The 25,816-nt window shown below is 41.8% G+C and overlaps 1 protein-coding gene across 1 annotated transcript in view; it reads left to right on the top strand.

The window, feature by feature from the left end:
- Positions 1 to 203: 203 nt before the first annotated feature.
- Positions 204 to 25,816, top strand: part of RASGRP3 (RAS guanyl releasing protein 3) — an 88,033-nt gene continuing 62,420 nt past the window's right edge. Inside the window, exon 1 of the mRNA XM_012501574.2 lies at positions 204 to 427. The gene's annotated coding sequence lies outside the window, so the exon portion shown is untranslated. The remainder of the gene's footprint in view (positions 428 to 25,816) is intronic.

Genomic DNA, 25,816 nt, shown 5'->3' with positions numbered 1-25,816 from the left:
CCAGTGAAAACTTGAGTGAGATGAGAGAGCATGGAGCCTGCCAGTCTCCCCCTCTGCACACACACACACACACACACAAACACATTTAACTTTCCACTTGCAGTGACCTGCCCTTCAGTGTGACTTATCAGCTGTTCGGCTTTTGTCACTAAAGGAAAACAAATTGTGGAATATCCCGCTCTGCATGCTCATGAGATGGCTGAGCCAAGTCAGGGGTTATGAGGTGGTTTGCGAGTGAGGAGAAGAATGATCTTCAGTTTCTGACCTCCTGGCACGGTGGCGGGCGGTATTTATCAGGAGGTACATGTGACTGGTTAAGACTCAGAGCCCCAGCTTGAAGGAAACAGCTGCTCTCGGCGTGCTCTGGCACTTGGCAGCTGGACAGGCAGAGTGCTGATGTGAAAAATACCACGACAAAACCACCCTAGTAAGTAACTGGAGAACTTTCCTCTCTCTCTGTCTCTCTTTCATTCCCTCTCCGTGTGTGTGTGTGTGTGTGTGTGTGTGTGTGTGTGTGTGTTGCAAGCCACCAACAACTTTTTATTTTGATTTTGGTTTCCCTCTGGCACGATAGAAGGAGATATTTTATTTGTACCTATTAACAGCCATTGGTGTTTTCACAGCCCTTTTTTAGAACCTGTTATTTTCGGCAATGGTGTCTTGTAACTTTGAGGATGAATGGGGCACATGGCTTCATTCCTGTCTAGGAAACAGATAGTTTGTTCCCCAGTGTTCAGGATTTTTCTGGTCCATGGTGTTTAGGTCCAAAGTCAAGATTCAGGTTATGAAGTAGAGACTTCATTGAAGTGAGTTGATGACTAGATTTGATTTTAATCTGTTTCTACCACTGAAACCTGAAAACGTAGTTGTTTAAAATAACTTGTGAATTTATTGTATGGCTGATTTGATTTTTCCTATTCAGTTTTTGAGAATATCTCATTTAACTGTGTAGAACTATCTGCAATATAGAAGATTGACAAAATAACATTTAGATTCACATTAGAAATCATATTTAGATTTCTTGCATGGTTTCCAACTAATTGAAAGCTGTATTTTATAGCTACTTTTTCTTCCCCCCAACAAGCGAATTCACCTTCATTACTTTAAAATGTTCAGTTGCCCCTGGTCTTCCTTATTTTAGTGTTTTCATGATGCTCGGGCTGTTTCTTCCTTGTTTATGACCTGACTGGGAAAGTGCTGCCTGCAGCTGATGATTAACTCTGGGAGGCCTGGCATCCAAATTACGGAGAGGACCGGCTCTTTCTCAGGTTTATTCAGCAGTAATGGCGCTTGAAGCAGGCACCATGCTGGAACTGAGCTGTTGTTCAGTGACTTTTGTCCTTCCTTGGTAGTCACCAGACAGAATGCTTCAGAGGAAAGGCAAAAGGGGAAAAGAGAGAGGGCAGAGCTCTAAACTGATGACGTAAAGCTCTGAAAGTGACAGGTCTTTGAATCAGAGGATGCAGGGAGATAACCAAACAGGTTCCTGTTTCTGGAGATTGCATGGACCTCGAGGAGGGTGGGCAGAAAGGGGCTGTTTTTATTTGAAGTCTCACCAAATAGTTGTTTTGCTTGTGATAAGCCTAGGACAACCTGGAGTGCGCTTGTTTCCTCGTGTGACAAATAGATTCTCACACACGCTCAAGTTATACGGTTTTTTTTCACCCTCTGCCCCCTGCCATGAGGGAACACTGTTCTCTCCCTATCCTTACCACCCCTTGTTGTTTGTGGAGAATGGATTAAAAATGACCCAGGGCACGCCACTTCTGCGGTTGAGTTTCCCTCAACACAGTGGGTCTTTAGTACCACACCAACCAATGTTCTCCGATGGAAGCAGTTTCAGATGCCCTGTCTAAACAAATGGCTAGTCTGACATCGAGAAGTTCTCCACCTTCTTTTCTGTAAAATGTAGAAGAATCCACAAAATCTAGAGTGGCCAATGAGGAAAAATAGTCCCAACTTCTCTGTTCCTCTGTATGGCATTTGTGTGAGGTCATTGGGTCAGCCCGTGGCCATGTGGTCTGTGACTTCCCTGTCTGACTGCTGGGGGAGGGGGGGTCCTCCTGAGTCATTCTTTAGGGAGTTTGTTCCTGGTATAGTTTCAGTTTTTCCACAGGTTTATAGTGGAAGAGAACCCTCTGGTGAAATTGTGTCTCTGGAATCATCGAGCCTCCCATAATAAAATGGAATGTCTAAATGGGAGCAGTTCAATTATCCAACTGCTGTATTTTTGAGAGCCAACAGACCTTTGAAAAACCCATGATACCCTGACTTTTCAAAATATTAATAGCAAAAAAATAATGATTTTATTTGCAGATAGTACATCCATTGACTCAAAGACTTTTTGACCTGGATAGGAATGATAGAATGTGCGATTTAACTCTTTCATTTCAAAGATGAGGAAGCTGTAGCAAATTTTTCACGGTCACAGTGCAGAGCCAGAAGAGAGTTCAAGGCTTCTACGACTATTACCATCATAATTTCAACACTAATAACAATCTCTTACATTTATTGTGCACTTACTATGCCAAACGATATGCTAAACAAGTGTATTTATTTTCATAGTCTCCTCACAATAACTCTATGTGTTATATATTATTATTCCAGTTTTATAGATAGAAAACTGAGGTTCTTGACCATATGTAACACAGACAGGAGGGGACACCCTTAGTTACTTGACCATATGTAACACAGACAGGATGGACACCTGGATCTGACTGTAGAACCTGTATACATTTAAAAATAAAAGTGGAATCCCACACATTTAAATTTAAAAACTCACAACATGCAAATGAGAGTATTTCCAGCACAATATGATTACACACACAATGTGTGCTGTGGCCTTTTCGAGCTCTACATGACAGGAAGGGCTAGGTTTCCCCCTGTGACAGTCCAAGCCCAAGCTCTGTAGGATCACTGGCTGGTGGCATGTTTTTCTCTTTGAAAATAGTTCAGTGATGGTCCTGATGTTGGTAAGAACAGCAACCGGGAACTTTGTTATTAACCTCCAGCACAGGGCTCCCATGCCCCTTCTGGCCTTTCCCTCCATTTTTCCTGTCACTCCTTTCCTTTGGAGGGCAGCCACTCCACCCATGCCCCACCCCAAATAGCTGGCTTAGTGTTGATAAAGCTATTATCAGACCTGTTCCCTGTGCTCAGCCTGGAAGGTTGGTTGTCTGAGTAGGTTGTTAATGAATAGAAACCATGCCCTCTGCCCCTCTGCTCCATTTTTTTGAGCTGTGGGTGTAGGGGGTGGGTCACAGGGCAGGGGACTAGCTGGCAGTGGCAAGGGAGGAGAGGTGTGCCTTTCTCCGCTGCCTGCACCTGCCATTTACCCTGAGTCATACTTCTCCGCACACCAGTTGCATATCTAAAGCTCTGACTGTCTCATGGGTGGGCCATAAACCTGTGGATTTTCTGGGTCATCAGACACGCAGAGCCCTTAAGAAACCTGCCTCCTGAATCCTTTTAAAAATGTTGTTTGGCTGTCCACATTCCTCCACTTTAGGTTAAGTGTCAAAATTAGGGTTGGAGATAATGGGAAAGAGCACCAAGTAGTATGTAATCAGCAGGGGACCTTTGATTAATCAGGAGAAAAATCAACCAAGTGTGCCGTGTGCGGATATCTCTGAGAAAGTTATCACTGTTTCTGCAAGGTCGTTCTGACAAGATGACACATTTTGAAGATCAAGCTATTTATAGCATGAAAGAGGAATTTTTTTTTTTTTTTTTTTGAGACAGAGTCTCGCTCTGTCACCAGCTGGAGGGCAGTGGGGTGATCTCGGCTCACTGCAAGCTCTGCCTCCTGGGTTCATGCCATTCTCCTGCCTCAGCCTCCCGAGTAGCTGGGACTACAGGTGCCCGCCACCACACCTGGTTAATTTTTTTGTATTTTTAGTAGAGACGGGGTTTCACTGTGTTAGCCAGGATGGTCTCGAACTCCTGACCTGGTGATCCACCCGCCTCGGCCTCCCAAAGTGCTGGGATTACAGGCGTGAGCCACTGCACCCGGTCTGCATGAAAGAATTTTTAATCTTTAATCCCACCTGCCTGCTGCCTCTAAAACTAAGCCCAACTCAGTAGTAGTCAGTGATGTGGTTTGCTAGACCACAACCACTGGGAATTGCCTCCAATCCTTGCTAGGAATTGCTCACTCCTGTAGAAATTGGCATTGTATAGGGGGTGTTGTATGGGTACACGTGAAGTGGACTCAGAATCATGACAGAGTCCACAAGTCATACTCTGGAGCTGATTTGAAAGAAAATAAAATGCTTGATTCGTTTTGGGGTCCTTTCACAATAAGGAAACACATTCTGGGATACAATGCCTATTTTGTTTCTTTGTTTTTGCCCGATTGTGTGTTTCAAAGACATTTGCTTCCAAAAAGTTAACTTTCCTGGATCCTCCTTTCCCTTGGTGTTGATTGCTCACTTACAGTCCCTGGAGTTAACAGCTCCTGTGTCATGTTCCCACTGCTCTATGGGATTTGAAGTCTTTGGATTTTTTTGCTGTTTCAAGTGATGATTATAGCTTCAAAGTCTGTGGTGTGTAGAGTCGCTGTGCTTTGATCTTTGAGCTCATCTTTGGTATTGAGAAGACGAACCCCTGCATTTATATATACCGGCATAAGGCACTTTCTTGCACCTTGCCATAATCCCATGAAAGAGGGAGGGTATCATCACCATTGTTTTCAAAGAGGAAACAGACGACGAGAGAAAACGAGTGACTTGTCTATGGTCATGGGAAAAGTAACTGTCAGAGCTCAACTGTATCTCTTGTCTACTGACTCCAAGTGCCGGGCTTTTTCTGTTAGTTATGCTATCTTTCTTTTTTTTTTTTTTTTTTTTTTTTTTTTTTTTTTTCTGTTTTTTTGAGATGGAGTTGCACTCTATTGCCCAGGCTGGAGTGCAGTGGCGCGATCTCGGCTCACTGCAAGCTCCGCCTCCCGGGTTCACACCATTCTCCTGCCTCAGCCTCCTGAGTAGCTGGGACTACAGGTGTCCGCCACCACGCCTGGCTAATTTTTTTGTATTTTTAGTAGAGATGGGGTTTCACCATGTTAGCAGGATGGTCTCAATCTCCTGACCTGGTGATCCACCCACTTTGGCCTCCCAAAGTTCTGGGATTACAGGCGTGAGCCACCGCGCCTGGCCTAGTTATGCTATCTTTCAAAGAAAGACCAATTTCAACTATTTCATGACCATGCACTTACATAATCTGTGGAATTGTCTTTGGTGATAAAAAGTTGTGTAATTTGTATTCTCTTCTGATAGGCAAAGAGTGAATGGAGAACCGATTTGCGACATGCCCCTCATGATATTTCCAAAGCCTATGGACATTTGACTTTGGAAACAGGGTCAGCTTAGTCTGCAGACACAGTATTTGCTTAGGGTAATTTTTTTTGTTTGTTTTTTCAGACGGAGTCCCACTCTGTCACTCAAGCTGGAGTGCAGTGGCACGATCTTGGCTCACTACAACCTCTGCCTCCCAGGTTCAAGCTATTCCTTTGCCTCAGCCTCCTGAGTAGCTGGGACTACAGGCGTGTGCCACCACACCCAGCTAATTTTTGTATTTTTAGTAGGACGGGTTTTCACCATGTTGGCCAGGCTGGTCTCGAACTCCTGACCTCAAGTGATCCTTCCACCTTGGTTTCCCAAAGTGCTGGGATTATAGGCATGAGTCACTGTGCCTGGCTAGCTTAAGGTAACTTTTTTTTTTTTTTTGAGATGGAGTCTCGCTTTGTCGCCCAGGCTGGAGTGCAGTGGTGCCATCTCAGCTCACTGCAAGCTCCACCTCCCAGGTTCACACCATTCTCCTGCCTCAGCCTCCCAAGTAGCTGGGACTATAGGTGCCTGCCACCACGCCTGGCTAATTTTTTTATATTTTTAGTAGAGACGGGGTTTCACTATGTTAGCCAGGATGGTCTCGATCTCCTGACCCCGTGATCCACCCGCCTTGGCCTCCCAAAGTGCTGGGATTACAGGCGTGAGCCACTGTGCCCGGCCGCAGCTTAGGATAATATTTTTAAAGGAACTTAGTGATCATTTTTCTGTCTTGAAGACTCATGTGGTCAAGTTGGAGTTATACCAACTATGGCATGATGTTGCATTCAGCTTTTAGAGACAATTTGGTTGTTTCCTGAGATATGAAAACTGCAGTCTGCTCTTCAATGTGCACGCTCCTTGCCCAACAAAACCATCAGCATTCTTGAAAGTTCTGCCTGGGTACAGTACCTTTATTCCTGTGGAGGTATAGTGTACTCTAATCACCATGAATAGTGTCCACTGTGATCATTTCCCTCGCATGATTATCTGCCCACAACTGAGAGAGTCTTAACTTGCTAGAATAATGGGGACGCTTCACTGTGTGTCAGTTTCCCAATATGGCAATTCAGTTCATTGTATGATAGCATCTGATTGGCAACAATCAGAATGTTGCCAAGATCATAAAAATGGCAGTGCATGTTGCCTGATGATTTTACAGTGCATATTGTAATGGCCAGGGCTTAGAGGTAGGGGAAAAACATGTGGACAGCTTTGTGACAAAGAGTCTTTATTGTAGTGTTTCTTTCTAAAGTAACTTTTTCTGAGTATGAATGAGAAAGTTAGCCTTCTTTGAATTAAAAAATATCCTGAAAAATGTTTAATGTCTGAGCTGACTCAAAGAGGATTTTTCTTTAGTGATTACTGTAATATTCAGAAATTTCTTCACCTTTCAAGAGGACAAAAGGGAACAACTACGATTTTTTTAAAAAAAATATGAAATAGTAAGTTAAAAGTATACCTTCCTGGATTATGGTCTGTAGAATGTGGGGTGATAGAAACCTTGATGCCCCTATCGTAAATGGAGAATTCAACTCAATGTATAAATGATTTCTGTGGTTGTAGATATCCCATCTTTTAAGTTTCTATTTGAATAGATTGGTAATTTTATTTTCTGAAGTCTTCTCTATTTGTCAAATGCTGCCTTATCTTTGTTGGTTCAGGTGGATCGATCTCCACCCCACAATAGGTTCTAAGCCCCTTGGAAAGATCATTATGCCATTGATTTGCTAAAGTATTATAAGTGTTCTCAGAGTTTCAACTCTGAGGTGCAACTTTGACACAGAACTAGTAACATGAGGAAAATAATATGGAAAAAAATTAAATTCACATCTAATCCCAGAAGCATGTTTTAGCCACTGTCTTTTTTTTTGAGACGGATTCTCACTCTGTCACCCAGGCTGGAGTGCAGTGGCACAATCTCAGCTCACTGCCACCTCCATCTCCCGGCTTCAAGTGATTCTCTTGCCTCAGACTCCTGAGTAGCTGCGACTGTAGGCACCTGCCACCACGCGTGGCTGATTTTTGTATTTTTAGTAGAGTCGGGGTTTTGCCATGTTGACCAGGCTGGTCTTGAATTCCTGACCTTAAGTGATCCGCCCGCCTTGGCCTCCCAAAGTGCTGGGATTGCAGGTGTGAGCCACTGCGCCTGGCCTAGTCACTACATTTCTGTTGTTGAATTGTTTCAAAAATCACAGACAAATAACCGCATTTGAGTGTATGTATGCAGTTGTAATTGCTTGTCCTTTTCCCATCTGGGGTGTTTGTACTATGCTAGAGACCTTAATAGTTAATGAATTGACCAAAAGGATGGTCTCGATCTCCTGACCTGGTAGAGAACTATGCTAAGCTAAGCTATGGAAGAACTCAGGCAGAGAGGTGATCAATCTGTGATGGAATCAGACTCCATTAAAAAAAAATTGCCTTAGTCACTTCTCTGTTTTGTTTTGAGAAAGTAAAAATTTCCCCTCCATCCAGCAATTCAAATTTGGCTGAACCAAGTTTCCTTGGAGTCTTTTACCTAAATTAACTTTGGGAAGATACCAGGAGGAATTCTTTCCTAGGAATGTGCACACATGGGTTGGTTTTACAGAACTCCCTTGACCTGGAATGAAGGGAGTAAAGAAGAAATGTCCTTTTCTGGCCACACTCTAACAACTTGCTTGTGACTATCAGGGATGAATCTCTTCAAGTCTCAAGTTAATATAGATTTCTGGAGCTCATAAACTACTCAAGAATTTTAAACAGTTTTAAATAAGAATTGGGTATAATCTCCATATTTGGTTCTGGAAAACTCATACCATGAGTTCAATTTGACTGAACTTTGAATTCTGCTCAGCTTTCAGTTCTGTTTTTTAAAAGTAGAAAGTATTCCATTTATGCATGGAATGCTTGCCGTTCAAAATCATATGAGTTGACATGATGTTTTAGAGATCTTTATTTTTTTATGGTAAGGACAGCGCCCAGTCTGAATGGTGGTGCTGGAGATTTCTCTGTAATCCATTTCTCTCCCCAGTCACTCTTGATTCCGAAATGAATCCATCTCTTTCTACTTTCCTTCTCTTGTAGGCATTTAAATTGTGTCTGCTATTGAGAGAGGAAATAAAATAACACTTATTTTCACATCATTCAGAGGTAGACAGCATTAGCACTCTTGCAGAAGAAAAAAATAAATTTTAGAGAAGTCATATACCTTGTAGAAGGTCACAAGCCAGTGAGTAAGAGGCTAGTCCTAGTCTGCCTGGAAACAAAGTAGGTGCCTTTTTCATCCAATCACCCTGTCTCTCACTATGTCTGTGTTAAAACTGATGCCCTCGGCTGGGTGCGATGGCTCACACCTGTATTCCCAGCACTTTGGGATGCTGAGGCAGGCGGATCACCTCAGGTCGGGAGTTCGAGAACAGCTTGACCAACAAGGAGAAACCCAGTCTCTACTAAAAATACAAAATTAGCCAGGTGTGGTGGTGCATGCCTATAATCCCAACTACTTGGAAGGCTAAGGCAGGAGAATCACTTGAACCTAGGAGGCAGAGGTTGCGATGAGCCAAGATTGCACCATTGCACTCCAGCCTGGGCAACAAGAGTGAAACTCCATCTCAAAACAACAACCAAACTCTATGAAAAGGGAAGCCATTCTGTAGAGTTGAGATTCTGCTGTCCCCATCATGCAATTGACATTATGTCATGTCATGCCTAATACATACCCATTTCTATTAGAAGGATGCTGTAGGACAAAGAAATATCCTTGGACTCTGGATTTGTGATTGCACCCTGCAGTCTCTTTTTAGCTTCTACCCAGAACACATTCAGTTTTTATTATTGAGGTGTTCTCTCAACTGTGCTGCTCTGCATCTTTGGCAGGGTGCTACTGCAGAGCTAAGCCTTTGGCAACACTCAAAAATCATTATACTATCTCAGATGGTGACAGGTATGAAAAAGATCTTGACTGTTGGACTAGCTGATTAACTAGCAGTGACAGTTTGCTTTAAAATATATTTGGTTTTTACAAGAAGTGACATAATATTGGCACCAAGAGGGACAATCATATTCATTCCCATGAAATGCTTCTTGGGGCCATGATTACAGATAGATAAAAGGACCAAGCAGACCTTGAAGCAGAACCAGTGTAAAATATCTCATGCTATTTTAATTCTTTATGTTTTTAGAAGGAATATTGCTTTCAACCTCTCCTTGGAATTTGCAGGAACTTAGGTTGACTTAAGCCAATGATGGTGGATTTATTATGTAAGAATTGAAGGTTTGTCTTTTTCAGCTACAAAGATGACTGAGACATGTGTCATGCATAAAATTCTGCAACTATTTGGAACACCATCTCACGTCTAACTTGTGGATGAGAGGCTAATATATTTGGAAAATTGTTTTGTGCTTTAATCACCAGTTTTAGAAATTTTTCTCAACCAAAACTTCAGGAAGTACAGTCTAGTAGAATCCAGGATTTCCATGTAGGTAACAAAAGTAAGGGACAACATCCAGAATATATTTTCATACAAAATGATTCACTTGGTATTTCTTTTCTTTTCTTTTTTCTTTTTTTTCTTTTCTTTTCTTTTTTTTTTTTTTTTTGAGAGAGAGAGAGTCTCACTCTGTCACCTAGTCTGGGGTATAGTAGCACAATATTGGCTCACTGCTACCTCTGTCTCCTAGTTCAAGCAATTCTCCTGCCTCAGCCTCCTGAGTAACTGGGATTACAGGTGCCCACCACCACACCCAGCTAATTTTTGTATTTTGTTTCAGTAGAGATGGGGTTTTGCCATATTGGCCAGGCTGGTCTTGAACTCCTGACCTCAAGTGATCTGCCTACCTCGGCGTCCCAAAGTGCTGGGGTTATAGGTGTGAGCCACTGCGCCTGGCCTCACTTGGTATTTCTAAACATATGCTTTTGTGCTGCATATTGCACAAACATGAAGAATATAGAATTTATCCCATAGGATTTTACTGTTTAAATAGACCAATATTTTTAAAAGGTTACAATAATCATCTTACAATACATAAATGTATATTCTGTAAAAGAGAATGTTTCCAAAATGTTCTGTGGGAATTCAGAGAAAGGAGATAACTAACTATATCAGGATGAATCAGGGATGATTCCCTTGGGTTGGTGACATTTAAGCTGTGTACAAAAGGATAAAAAGTCATTGTTCAAGAAGAAAAAGACTATATTTGAAAGTGCATTCCAGGACTAACGTGTAACTTGATAGAGCTGAAACATAGAGTACATGTTGGAAGAGGGAGGGGAGAAAAGGAGCAAAGATAAGGTGGTTCTGGGTGGTTAACAGTAGTGTTTGCCCTTCTGAAGCATATTGGTATTTTTGAGAACCCTTATATATGGCAAATTTCAACCATATATAAAAATAGGGCCAGGCACGGTGGCTCAGGCTTGTAATCCCAGCACTTTGGGAGGCCGAGGCGGGCGGATCACGAGGTCAGGAGATTGAGACCACGGTGAAACCCCGTCTCTATTAAAAATACAAAAAATTAGCCAGGCGTGGTGGCGGGCGCCTGTAGTCCCAGCTACTCGGAGAGGCTGAGGCAGGAGAATGGCGTGAACCCGGGAGGCGGAGCTTGCAGTGAGCCAAGATTGCGCCACTGCACTCCAGCCTGGGTGACAGAGCAAGACTCCGTCTCAAAAAAAAAAAAAAAAAAAAAAAAAAGACAAAATAGGCCAGGCACGGTGGCTCACGCCTGTAATCCCAACACTTTGGGAGGCCGAGGCAGGTGGATCACAAGGTCAGGAGATCGAGACCACGGTAAAACCCCGTCTCTACTAAAAATACAAAAAATTAGCTGGGCGCGGTGGAGGGCGTCTGTAGTCCCAGCTACTCCGGAGGCTGAGGCAGGAGAATGGCGTGAACCCAGGAGGCGTGAACCCAGGAGGCGGAGCTTGCAGCGAGCCGAGATCGCGCCACTGCACTCCAGCCTGGGTGACAGAGCAAGACTCCGTCTCAAAAAAAAAAAAAAATAGACAAAATTAATTATAATTAACCCCCATTTATTATCTAACTTTAACAATTTTCAATTCATGGTCATTCTTATTTAATTTATATATCCCTACCGATGTTCTCCCCTTCCCATATTAGCTTTGAAGTAAATCCCAGATATTTCACCATTCCATCTGTAAATATTTTAGTATGTGTTTCTAAAAGATAAGCTCTCTTAAAAAGTTCACAATGTCATTCAGACATCCAAAATAACTAATAATAATTCTTAACTATTATTGTAGTTTGTCAAGTAGAGGGATGACATGAATACATTTGCATTCTGGAAAAAAATCTCTGAAGGCAATAAGGAGGACAGATCAGAGAAAGAAAAATACCAAAGACCAAAAGAAGACTTCAAAGATAGGTTTGAACGAAGACAATGATAATAGAAAGGGTGGAAGAATTTTCAAAATGTTTAAAAGATAAAGTTGATAGTTCTTGAGATTAATTGTATTTGGGTATGCAGGAAAGGAGGGAGTTAAAGAAGTTTTGGAGGTTTTAATTTGAATAATCAGCATATGAATATGCCATTAGCCTATATAGGGAAAGGATTCCTTGAAAAGCGGTTAGCCTGGTTCAGCATTATACAGAGACTATAGGAAACAAATAAAAAAATCTTCCTATTACCCTCAAACAAAACTTTGAGATTTCCACCTGTAGTCCTAGCTACTCGGAAGGCTGAGGCAGGAGGATTGCTGGAGTCCAGAAGTTTGAAGCCGGTTTGGGCAACATAGTGAGACCTCATCTCAAGAAAACAACAACAAAACTTTGAGACTCAGAGCATTTGGAATAATTCTGATTGCTGCACCTTAAGAAAGCCATTAATGCCAGCCATGGTGGCTCATGCTTGTAATTCTAACGCTTTGAGAGGCTGAAGCAGTAGGATCACTTGAGCTCTGGAATTCCGAGACGAGCCTGGGCAACATAGTTGCAGACAGCAGTACACTTCATTCCTAAACATTTTATCATGTATATATGTATATTACCAACTAGAGTTAGTTATTGCAGAATTTATATTTCATACAAGAGAGATTAAACTTATACATTTATTTTCTCAATGGGAAAAGCCATGATTCAAGAAAGATTAACACAATTCATGGCTGATTCTTACTTGATTATTTATGAAAGCAAGAAACTGAGAACCTCTTGATTTTCAAAAGTTGTTGCCATACAGAGCAGCCACATCCTACTACAAAACAGCCTTTGAGTAACTATCAAGTATTGTCCTGGCAAGGCACGTTCCTCTCAATAAGTGTTAATTGAATTTGAATGTGAAGAAACTGACACCTAGAAACGCAAGCTTTTTGCCAGTAACTGACAGAGCTGGTACTAGAACAAATTACTTCTAATAGTTTCTCATTGAGCAACACTCCTTACCTCTAACAACTCTGAATAGTAATAATGGAACACAGAAGATGCTTTATTAGTAAAAAAGTAATGCCTTCCATATCAAGTCATTGTGAGATTGCTGAAGGCTCCATGGGACCGAGTAGCTGGGCCATAGGAAGGGAGGTAAAATGCTCTCACAAAAAAAGAACTCTGTATACACAATGGAACAAAAAATGCCTGTGTTCATATTTATCTTCTGACTTCCTCCAGAAGAGGATTAAAGCAGCTGATGACAAAAAGCAAAAACAAAACACAACTGAAAATGATTAGCAAAGGAATAAAACAAGGGCCAAAATCCACCAGTTAGTCAGGCGGGGAATACATTTGGACCTAGAAAGCTTTAAAATGTTCTCAATTATGTCAAATTCTGACATGTGAAATCTTGCTGATTGGTTCAAGAATTAAAAATCAAGTTGAGATGTCTAAAAGACATGTTCATTCAAATGTTTTTTGTTGATGAAGATATCGAGTATTCATTTGGAAACTGAAAAACTCACTCAAATAGCCAGGCATTTGCCTACACAAGAAACAGACATTCTGATACCAGAAAAGATTTTAGAGATGTGATTGATTTTTTTTTTTGGTTTCCATTTTGATGTTATGGCGTCAGTCTGTATCAGTGGTTCTCAACTGAGAGTGATTTTGCCTTGCAAAGGACATTTGGCAATGTCTGGGGACATTTTTGGTAGTCTCCACTGGGAGTGGCAGTGGAGTATTACTGGCATCTAGTGAGTAGAGACCAAGGATGCTGCTAAACATCCCAAAATGCTCACGACAGCCCTGCATGACAATCAATTATCCAACCAAATATGTCAATAGTATCGAGGTTGAGAAATCCTGATCTGTGTGAAACAATTAAAAATCTCACTCAAACACGCCTTTAAAGACACTTTAGATGAGTTACATGCAACATTTTTGCTTGTCTGCTGCTGAGCAGTAAGTGGTGATGGCCTAATACACTTGCAGAAATACTGCTGCACTGGCGTCAAGGTGGAGATGAGATGTCAAATGGCCAGTCCTTCAGAATGAAAAGCCAAGTTGAATGGTTCACAACACAAGCTGACAGCACTCTTTGGTGTCCAAAAGATCAAATATTGGCAGGCAAGGATACTGATATTTAGTCAGCAGAAAATATTCAAAGCAATGAAGGACACATTGTTGTTTCTGGGGATTTTTTTGTGGGTTTTTTTTTTTGGCAAAGTCTGGCTCTGTTGCCCAGGCTGGAGTGCAGTGGTGCAATCTTGGCTCACTGTAACCTTTCTGCCACCCAAGTAGCTGGGACTACAGGCAGGCACCACCACACCTGACTAATTTTTGTATCATTTGTAGAGAAGGGGGTTTCACCATGTTGGCCAGGCTGGTCTTGAACTTGTGAGCTCAAGCACTCCTCCCGCCTCAGCCTCCCCAAGTGCTGGGATTACAGGTGTGAGCCACTGCTCCCAGCTGACGCATTGTTGATGAGGACAGAACAAAGGATCTTTAGGTCATAAGTCATGGGACAGTTGATCCTGGGACTTGGGAAGTTCATTTCTCTGTTTCTGGCTTTTTTCATCTTCAAAAACTCAGGAAAAGAGAACTGAGGGCATCAGAGCAGGCTGATTTGATACATTCTTGCTGCCAACCCGATGACTGTATATCTCTGATTTATGTGATTCTTTCTCATGTTCCCCTTACTAATTATAACTAGTATCCATGTTTGTAACCATGTTCTTTTTCTTCCTTATTTCATATTATAACTGGAACCTATCCTCTTCCCTTTGGTTATCTTCTCTTCCTTCTGAGTTTTCAGCTTCCTCTACTAGATTCTCCTCATCAGTGCATAGGTGTGTGCTTCAGTAACTCTCATCTTTTAAAAATACCCTTTGCTTGCCACAACCTCTGCCAACTTCTCTTCACTGCAATTCTAAACAAACTTGTTGAGCTCATATTCTACACGTTATCTTTGTTTCTTTACCTCTCATTTACTCTTGCACTCACACCAACCTAGCCTCTGCCCACAGTTCTGTAAAACTACCTTTGTCAAGGTCACCAGTGACCTCCTTGTGTTAAATTCTAAAAAAACAGATAATTTCCCTTTCTCTTATTTAACTTTGCAGTAGCATTCAACATGATTGACAGCTTCAGCTTCCATTCTATCCCTGGCCTCATGGCACAGCATGCTTTTAAGTTTTCCTTCTCTTTCTCTGACAGGAGCTCCTCAAGATGCTTTGCTGCTCCTCCTCCCCTCTCTCACCTCTAGATGATGGAAAGCCCAAGGCTTAAGAGTGGGTCCTCTTGTCCTGCCTCTTTATACTTTCTTCCAGAGCGATCTGAACCATTGCCATGGCGCTAAATACTGCTCACCTGGTGATAACGCCCAATTGTAAATTCCATCTCAGATCTTTCCCTGGAGTTCCAAATTGTATATGTAACTGCAACTCAAGATCCACACATAGAGTTTCTCATCTGGCCTGTTTAGTTCACTGCCGGATACCCAGGCCCTGGCATAATGTCTGGAAGGTAGAGACATATTTGTTGAGCCCGTAAAGTATGATTTGGATACTGGGCCTAAAACAGACACATTTTTTTCCGTGACAAGGTAAGAGTTAGCTGCTTTTGTTGTCAGAGTTACACTTTTATTAGATTAAAAGATAACATTTAGACCAGGCACGGTGGTTCATGCCTGTAATCCCAGCACTTTGGGAGGCTGAGGCAGGTGGATTGCTTGAGGCCAGGAGTTTGAGACCAGCCTGGGCAACATGGGGAAACCTCATCTCTACTAAAAATACAAAAATTAGCTGGGCGTGGTGGTGCATTGCCTATAGTCTCAGCTGTTTGGGGGACTGAGGCAGGAGACCCACTTGAACCTGAGAGGCAGAGGTTGCAGTGAGCCAAGATCATGCCACTCCACTCCAGCCTGGGCAACAGAGTGAGACTGTGTCTCAAAAAAATAAATAAATAAAGTCACACTTAAGTGTCACCCAGAAAAAAGAAAGAAACAAGGTACTATTTAATAACTGCTTATTGGTTGATGGATAGATTGATTAATCAATTGGAAGTGTATTAATACTTAATCTTTTTGTATTCCAACTTATTTATTTATAACATGGAAATAATGCTATTATTTGCCAAATCATTTTAAAGGACATTTTTAATATCCTGTGGAGAAAGACATTAACTACATACAAAATTGCACACAAGATGGTATAGAGATTGCGTGTATTATCAATTTCCTTAGTCTGAGGACTGCATTGCGTTTGCATCTGAACTCTTGTGGTTTGTGAGCCAACAAAATATCATCAGTCCTCATTGTTACAAGTTTTATTTGAAAGCTACCATTGGATAGTGTTTTTGTGATGTGGCTAGAATTATATAATTGTCTATGCAGCCTCGCAACCATCTCTCAGCCGCCCTGCACTGAGAGGTGCCAGGTGAGGCTGGTGGACAGCACAGCACAGTAGCCCGTGGCTGAGGCCTAGGATAGAGCACAGTGGACTTTCTGGCATCTGGCCAAGGTGCTGAAGGGTAACGGGGGTGAACAAAGTGGAGAAGGAAGCAACTTCATGGGCAGGAGTCAGGCGTAGTAGATCTAGAGCTGGACAGGATCATAGGTACTTCTGCAAAAGAGAAAACCTGTTTTCAGAATTGAATGTTCAGCCTGAGGTTGCTTATGGAATCTTGAGAGGAGATGAAAATTTCAGTATCTTAAATTTTTGTGACTCCAAACAACTGATGGTGAGAATCAGGAGGTGAAGTTATTTTTCCTCTCCTTTTGCATTGGGCAAGTCCATTTGCTTTAAGGTAATAAAAAATGACATCGAATGGTAGAATCTCAGGAATATTGATTTCCCTTTGTCTTCTTCAGAAATCCTCTGGGGCAATTGGCCTTTGTGTGTTTGAGTAGAGGTTATAAAACTTTTATTACAGACCCCCTTCGAGCCCCCAAGGAAGGCTATGGGCCTTTGCCCTAGAAAGAAGCCCACGGACACAAATACACAAAATTCTGTATATGATTTCAGGGTTGTATAGATCTCCGATCCTTGGTTGAGAGCCTAGATGTAGACTGAATTTTGTACCCCCAGCATCCATATGTTGAAGCTCTAACCTTCAATGTGACTGTGTTTGAAGATAGAGCCTATAAAGAGGTAGTTACGGTTAAACAAGGTCACAAGAGTGGGGCTGTAATCTCTGATAGGGCTGGTGTCCTTATAAGAGGAAGGGACACCAGACTTCTCTCTCTCTGCCATGTGAGAACACAGGAAGAAGGTGGCCATCTGCAAGCCAGAAAGAGAGTCCTCACAGGGACTTCTCAGCCTCCAGAGCTGTGAGAAATAAATTTCCATTGTTTAAGGCACCCAGTGTATGGTGTTTTGTTATACCAGCTTGGGCTAAGACAGGCCTCTACCCAGGAAGCTGCCCTGGCCCGTAATGTAGCTGTGCTCACGCTTACTGATCCATGGAGGGATCAGGATGGGGAGGGGGACGTTCTAGTGAGCAAATGTTCTGGGGAGGCATATGGGAGCCTTGGTGCACTGAAGCAGGTCAGCCAGTAGTACCATGCCTGGCTCGCTCTGCCCAGGTTTCATGAGTCCGCAGTGACAGGGTGAAGTATGAAGGTCACTCAGAAGAATGATGTGCCATCATGCTGAGTGTGTACCTCTTTTTTAGTTGTTCATTTCACTGGGCAGGTTGTCTACCAGAACCAAGGGTTGCCTCTTTGAATTTTCTTTCAAGCAGTTAATAAGAGGCATGCATCCTCCTAGACACAATTATCCATTTAGTAAAGCAGGCAAGTATCTCCCCACGGCTAAGATTGGAGCCACCTGAGCCCTAAACAGCTGACAATGTGGGAAGCATTTGCTCCAGACAAATCCACTTATTCCATCCCTATCCCTCTTGAGAAAGCTGCCGTTGTCTGATGTGGGTAGAATTTGGGGACAAGAACAACGAGAGCTGCGGTATGCAGACTAGCTGGTCCAACACCTGGGAGAGCAGGGGCAGAGTCCCTAGTGGTGCTGTCAGAATGAGTTTGGACTGGGCAGAGGAGCACTTGAAAGTCTTTTCTGGAAGGGTTAAAAAGAGAAGCCAAGGTTTGAGTGGCTAAAAGAAACCAGCAAAATCTGTGGGATTCAATGTGACAGGAGTAAATGAATAGTGTCAGGACCCAAGTGTTGGAGCCAGAGAACCAATGGTTTTTGCCAAGGCCCATTTAGAGTTCCCAGACTCCACCTTCTCCAGCTCACCTCCACCAAGTCACCTTCACCCATCTCACAGACATCCAGACCTGCTTCAGATGCCCGGCACCCAACAGCCAGGGATTAGAGCTTTTTACTGAAATCCCTGCTATCATTTTAGACCAGACTGCTGAATAAAAAAAGAAAAAATCTTTTGACAAGGAGAGATGACCAGATTGGAATAATCTTGACAAAATTAAAAAAATAGGTGCCCTTGAAATCAGACCAGTGAGCAGAAATTCCATGACTGATGATAGCATAAAGCTGTTTCATTTCTCCATCTCAAAATGGCAAAAGGGTGGCTTTGTGTCAGAAAACCCAGATGTTTTTAAAGCAAGTGCGTTAGTTCAAAATCAGCCTACTGCCTCATATGCTTTTTATGTCTTAGAGACCCCAGTATGAGTCTGGATTCTATAGAAGCTCACTATGATGGAATATTTTCCTTTCTTTTACTAACTCACCATTTACAACTTAGGCAAATCACCTTATCATTTTGGCCTTGCGGCTCTCCTTTATAGAATGAGGTAGTTAAACTGGCAACTAAGCAAAAAAAATCCCCTTGAAAAGTGGAAATATTCTGTGTCGCCTATTAGCACAACCTCTTTCTCTGTTGGAGCTACGGTTTTCTCTGAGTAGACTAAAAACACTATCAGAAGACGTGAATGACCAAGATGATGAAACCAGGTGCTTAGAGACCAAGGCTCGCAGCTGCACTGATCAGTAAATAACCCTTCCCTGGTTTCTGGTTTTTCTTTTTAGAGTAATAAACAACAACAAAAGTAGAGTACCAGTTCACCTTGTATAGTCACTAATTATACAAGTGACTCATTCTAAGGGCTAGAAATTATCCTACAGGAAATTATCCTGAAGGGTCTACAGTGATGAATATCTGTGTTTTCCTTGAGTCTGACATGGAAAAGTAAGCTGTGGCTCGTAGTCAACAAATCCAAACCAACCTAGAGAGGAAGTGGGAGAGAGTGAAACTATATACTCACTATAGTGTGTGGAATCTGAAAATGTTTGCCTCTAAGCACGAATAGGTACATATTTTTTTCTCAGGTAGCCCAATGTACATTCTAGTTTCTCTAAATCTTTACAAAGTAAAGTATTGAGGGGGCATTGGCACCCAGTTCCATACTCTTTAGAAATCATTAATGACTATTTTGCTGATTATGAGAACTTTTTCTATTAATACAAAAGAATAAACCAGAAATCTGAGGAAACTCTAAAACTTGAAGGCAATCTAGACATTTAGAGGATATTACAAGTGGAAATAAATACTAATGTCTTAGACTAACCAAGCTTGACAAATGCTGCAGAAATCTCCAAATTTACTTTCTTGTTCAGGCAAGAGGTGAAATTTGTCTTGCAATTTGAAATTACGTTTTAAGTAAACATATGCCAGAAGGCTTAAGTGAGCATAGTAACTGTCTTGGCATTCTTCCTTGTCCACAAACAGTAACATTCCAAAGATCTGCACTTTGAAAGATCCTCCTTAGCTTTTGCGTGTGTGGTGTCAGTAGGCAGCTCAGTGAGTCTGAGGTAGGGCTTGTAAGTGCAGATGTCTACGGCAGCAATCCCTGACACTTTTGGCACAAGGGACAGATTTCGTGGAAGACTGTTTTTCCACGGACAGGGCAGGGGCTGGGGGTTGGGAAGATGGTTTTGGGATGAAACTGTTCCACCTCAGATCATCAGGCAGTAATCAGATTTTCATAAGGAGCACATAACCTAGATCCATTGTTTGTGTAGTTCATTCACAATAGGGTTTGCGGTCCTGTGAGAATCTAACGCTGCAGCTCATCTGACAGGAGGGAGAGCTCAGGCAGTAATGTTCCCTCACCTGCATTCACCTCCTGCTGAGCAGCCCGGTTCCTAACAGGCCATGGACCAGGCCATGGCCCAGGGGTTGGGGACCCCTGGTTTACAGGACCAGGATTATAATGATGTAATGAGTGAAATGAATTAAGAATAAGAAAAATTCTGGACGAGGCATGGTGCCTCATGCTCGTAATCCCAGCACTCTGGGAGGCTGAGGCAGAAGGACTGCTTGAGCCCAGGAATTTGAGACCAGTCTGGGAAACATAATGAGACCTCATCTCTTAAAATAAAAAAAGGACAATTCTTTCTCTGTTTGGAACAAGTGATAGTTCACTTTCCTCTTAAATCTACTGAAAGAGAAAAGGCACATAGTGGGATGGTAAATGGTAATGTCACTTGGTCTCAATTTGGGGAGACAGCAGAAGGTAGGAGGGACTTTGGGGAACTGGGAGTCAGTCAGTTGCTCAGCTCCATCCAAATGTTGCCTCATGGGGATGCAGCCCTAAAATAAGCAGAACCAATTTTTCCACAAGAACCTAGAAAACTGGATTTTTAAAGTAAAGTTTCAGATTTGTACATTTTCACAATTAATTCGAAATTTTTGAAACTTTGTGAGAGCCAATCCTGTATGGGCCTAACAAGAAATATACATCTAGGGGCTAAATCTGTTTATAACCTGTAGATGTTGAGTGAGGTAGAACTTACTAGCTTGCACCATCTTCGATTTGGAGAAAGGACGAAGATTCATGGTTCATTATTCGTAAGTCTTTAAATAGGCTTTATCAGATAAAGAGAAAAAAGTTTTAAAAGCAAAGCATTTGAGGACAATATTTATAGTGTGTGGACAGGAACTCTGCTCTTGCATTTCATTCCTATAGCATCAGAGCCAGAGTTCTTGGGTTAATATGGAATGTGTGATTTTATTTTAGGATCCACAGCACATTGAAGTAAGATATTGCTGATGTCAGGCTTATGGCATCTGTAGTCATCTTGCTGTGAATATGGTCCTTAATAAAGAATTCATTAGAATGATTCAGATAGGGCCTATGTTACAACAAAGATTTGGAGATCTGGATATATCTAGATGACATGAGGAATTTTCTAGTTGACAAAAAATAAACGTTTGGGCTGGGCACAGTGGCTCACACCTGTAATCTCAGCACTTGGGAGGCTGAGGTGGGTGGATCACTTGAGGTCAGGAGTTCAAGACCAGCCTGGGCAACATGGTGAAACCCTGTCTTTACCAAAAAATACAAAAATTAACAAGGTGTGGTGGCACATGCCTGTAGTCCCAACTACTCAGGAGGCTGAGATGGGAGAATCACTTGAATACAGGAGGCAGAGGTTGCAGTGAGCCAAGATTGCGCCACTTCACTCCAGCCTGGGTGACAGAGTGAGACCTTATCTTAAAAACAAAACAAAACAAACCAACAAAAAAAAACAAACCCGTACTCCCATCACATTGCTTTAGATGCATGAAAGCAATACGTTTTGGGTCTTGAGTATTTCTTGACATTTCAAGTGTAAATATAGCTTTAGATATTTCAGCACTTTTTTCCTACTCATTGATTTTTTTTAATGGTAGCTTTTTTCTTTTTCTCCCAATTCAAGTATGTAGTAATAAGTTAATGTGAGATTTGTGCATTTTAATTTGTATTTTTCTGTTTTAATAATATAATAAAATATTTTGTGTTGCATTTAGTAGTAAAGAAGTATCTTTTTACCTAAATGCTTGGTGAATACTTTCAAGTTTTGCATGATTAATAGTTAAAGGGTGCTAAGATAATTAAATAAATATATACATTCTCTGTTTCCTGAACTGGAGATTAGAAACAAAGTTTGAAAAGCCAGTAGAAATGAGATATTGTGGTGAGATAAAGATTGGCAAGGGTCTGAAGCTGTGAACTTGCAGACTTGTGAAATCCCCACAAATTACCACAGAAGCTGATGAGGTTCTCTTTTTAATTTTAGTCCCAGCTTGGTTTCACTTACTATTTCAACTCTTCAGCATCCTTATTATGGCTAGTAGATCTGTTAGCAAAACTTTCTTGGTGGAAATGTTTTTGTGTAATATCCACTCCCCCAAATTGTTTTAGGGACATTAATAACCTGACATGCATTTATTTTCATTCTACAGAAGAATAAATGCAATGTCCAGACTTGGATCCCATTCAAGATTCACTGGTCTATTACTGACATTTCTAAATGTATCTACTGAAATCTCCTGCTCTTTAACCTCTTCGTGGGAAGATATGTGTCTTTGTATTCCCTTGAGTAATTTCTGTGTGTGTTTAATAAATGCTTCTTAAAAATTAGATTGTAAATTGATCAATAAAGATATCATTGAATGGTTTGGGTGGTGTGCCCAGAGATAGCTAGTTTTAACTTACAAAAGTAATGAATAATACAGAGTAAGAAGCATATTATAGAATTTTCATTTAAGAAAATATGGACTAAGTCATAGAAGAAATGGGATTTAAACTAGTTCTCATTTCATGATACAAATTTCTAGCCTACACTGCCTTTTTCCCCTCCCTTTCTCCAGCCCTTCTTTCCTCTCTCCCTTCTCTCTTTCTTTCCTTTCTTTGCAAAGTGGGTATATGTAGGTAAAATGTATGTGGCTTATGAATTTGAGAGGAGTGACGGAAATAGGAATCATTGCATCCCTCAGTAGAGGGCACTTTTTGATCCCTTACCAAGAAAATAATAACAGCAGCTAACACTCATTGAGGGCGTACTATGCGGCAGTTAATAAGCACTTTACCTTTTATTAACTTATTTAGTTCTCGTAACAACCCTACAACACAGACATTATTATTTTTCTATCATACAGATAAAGATACAGACACACAGTAAATTAAATAACTTGCCCCCAAACCACACAGTTAGAAAGTTCAAGAGTTGAATTTGATCCCAGTGGTCTGGCTCTAGAGTCCAGGCTCTTAACCATTACATTGTACTTAGAAAAGAACTCACTAAAGAACGAGAAAAATGTGTAAGGCCAGCAAGGAAGGACTGTGTTGGGTTATGTCACATGGGCTTTCACAGAAACTTTCATTATGATGTTCAGAACATGATAGTCCCTCTCTCCCCTTCAAAATGGTTTTGAGTGAAAGAATGAACAAATATATACTTTTAGACCAACTTGAAGACCTCACCATCCTGTGAGCATTCCCGTGTTTCCATGCCTCCCTGCCTTCTTCAGTGCCATTTTCTCTGTGTGCAGCGTTCTCCTTCTTCTCTCCGCCCAGTGCATCCCTGCTTGTGTGGCTAGGCACAGCTCAGTTCTATGAGTCACCTTGTTTTTACCTCTCTCATAACACTTTCATAATGCCCCGGATCATAACTTCTGTCCATGTGTGCCCCCTCTTTAGATCCTCAAGCCTCCGAGATCACAGTCTGTGGCTGACATATACTTGTACCTCCGCCATGGTGTTAATCATAGTGTCTGGCACAGAAATAAGTGTTTATTCAACAGACAAGAAAGTGACTGGAAAAGTATTCATTGTAATTTTATCCTCTTTAACAATCTGTAATACTAAAAATTGGGAAGCATATCTTGAAATTCCATTATGGGCCTGTTAATATAAAAGGAATAAATGTATTCAGTAATTGAAAGAGAAACATCAAGACAAGAATAAGGTTAGGCTCATCCCCAGCCCCCTCCCATTTCTTACCTCTGTTTCTCTCCTAAGATTCACCCTATGCCTGGTCTTAGCCCCATCCTGGACAGTGAGTCCCTCCCTAAGGCAAACCACCTATCTCCCTGGCCTTGTCCAGACACCTAATCCTCACTCTATATAGTGACTGAAACCCCAGTTTTTGGCCAGGCATGGTGGCTCAATCTCAGCACTTTGGGAGGCTGAGGTGGGCAGACCGCCTGAGTTCAGGAGTTCAAGACCAGCCTGGGCAACATGATGAAACCCCATCTCTACCAAAAATACAAAAATTAGCTGGGTGTGGTGGTGCGCACATGTGGTCCCAGCTACTCGAAAGGTGAGGTGGGAGAATTGCTTGAACCCAGGAGGTGGAGGTTGCAGTGTGCCAAGATCACGCCACTGCACTCCAGCCTGGGCAACGGAGCGAGACCCCGTCTCAAAAAAACCAAACCAAAACAAAACAAAACCAAAACCAGTTTTTGGTATCTCAATGCACAATGTTAATTAAGTAGCAAAATCTTGGCATTTAAAAAATCTGAAATATTTACATAAATGATTTGACCCAAATCACTTGTAAGGGTCAACTGATTTAGATCAAATCACTTATGTCTTGAGCTATACTCAGAGAACTACATGCCCCATTAAAATATCAAATCCAAAAAAAAAAAAACATAGAAGATAAGATCAGAGAAGAAAATTAAAGAAGAAACCAATTTGAAGTTTAGAGACCATGTCAAAAGTATATGATGGCAGAGAAAATTAGTCATATAAAGATATCAGGCACACTTCTGGGCTAGGGGATAGAAAAAATAGTTTTGTTCTTAAGCCAGTGGAGAGACCAACAGAACCATTCAGTAACATAAATTTTACAAAGCTAAAGGAAGTCAGTATGCTGAGCGCCAAAATCCACCGGGAAGGGTGAGGAGGGAGGAGGAGAATTCTGGAAAAGTGAGTAGGGGATTGCCAAGCATAAGTATTGGGAGAGGAGAGACATTCAAAAAAATAAAGAAACAATGTGTGCAAAGCATGGGGTCTGTGAAACCAGAGTTCCCTTTCACAGCAGTATCACATGTGCTGGAGTAAAGAGAGGATAGAGGAGGGAGGGAATGCAGGGGACAGGCTTTGTATGCCATGGGAAGGACTTTCTATTTATGTAAGACCACAGGGAACTGTGGAAGAATTTTGGAGACAGGAGTTCCGCAATCAATCTGATAATTTGGAAAGATTGATTTGGGCCTAGGAGAGAGGGGAGATAAACAGGAACTGAGAACCAATCTAGAAGTCTGAAAAGTGAGCCACTGCGGTGGGCCAGGGGAAACGGGTCAACAGCTTGAACCCAGGAGAGGCGGTGGAGACAAAGGGCAATGGGCGAGTAGAAGAAACAACTGGGAGGTAGGTGATCAGACTTGGGTATGAGGGATGGCAAAAGAGGGTGCTAGGAAATCTAGGGTGAGTCCCAAGTTTCTGGCATGGAATACTGGGAGGCAGGTTGAGCCATAGACCAAGGAAGGAAATATAGGAGATACAGCAGTTTAAAAAAGTGAGAAAGAGGTGGGTGCGGAGGCTTATGCCTGTAATCCCAGCACTTTGGGAGGCCGAGGCAGGCGGATCACAAGGTCAGGAGTTTGAGACCAGCCTGGCCAACATGGTGAAACCTCCATCTCTAATAAAAATACAAAAAGTAGCCGGACATGGTGGTGCGCACCTGTAATCCCAGCTATTCAGGTGGCTGAGGCAGGAGAATCCCTTGAACCTGGGAGGCGTAGGTTGTAGTGAGCCGAGATCACACCACCTGCACTCCAGCCTGGCAATAGAGCAAGACTCCGTCTCGAAAAAATAAATAAATAAAATAAAGTGCAGTTCAATGGTATTTAGTGTATTCACAAGGTTCTTCAACGACTACCGCTATCAAATTGGACAGCAATTTTATCACTCCAAAAAGAAACAGTGAACCCACTGCAGTCACTTCCCATTCCTGCCTTCCCTCAGTGCCTGGCAACCACTAATATCCTTTCTGTTGCTATAGATTTGCCTATTCTAGATATTTTCTATAAATGGAGTTGCACAATATGTGGCCTTCTGTGTCTGGCCTCTTTCACTTAGCATAACGTTTTCAAGGTTCATCTATATTGTAGCATGTATCAGTACCTTGTTCCTTTTTATCATTAAATAATATTCCATTGTATGGAGATACTTCATTTTGTTTATCCATTTATCGATTGATAGACATTGGGTTGTTTTCACTTTGGGGAAATTATGAATAATACTGCTATGAACATTTTTCAATTCTCTTGGGTATGTACCTAGGAATGAATTTGCTAGATCATATGATAACTCTATGTTTAAGTTTTTGAGGAGCTACCTAACTCATTTCCAAAGTGACTGTACCATTTTACATTTCCACTAGCGATGGA

This window comes from Nomascus leucogenys, chromosome 19 (assembly GCF_006542625.1).
Source record: "Nomascus leucogenys isolate Asia chromosome 19, Asia_NLE_v1, whole genome shotgun sequence".
Taxonomy (NCBI): Eukaryota; Metazoa; Chordata; class Mammalia; order Primates; family Hylobatidae; genus Nomascus; species Nomascus leucogenys.
Note: the sequence above shows the minus strand (reverse complement) of the source record. Positions and strands in the feature narration are given on the sequence as shown.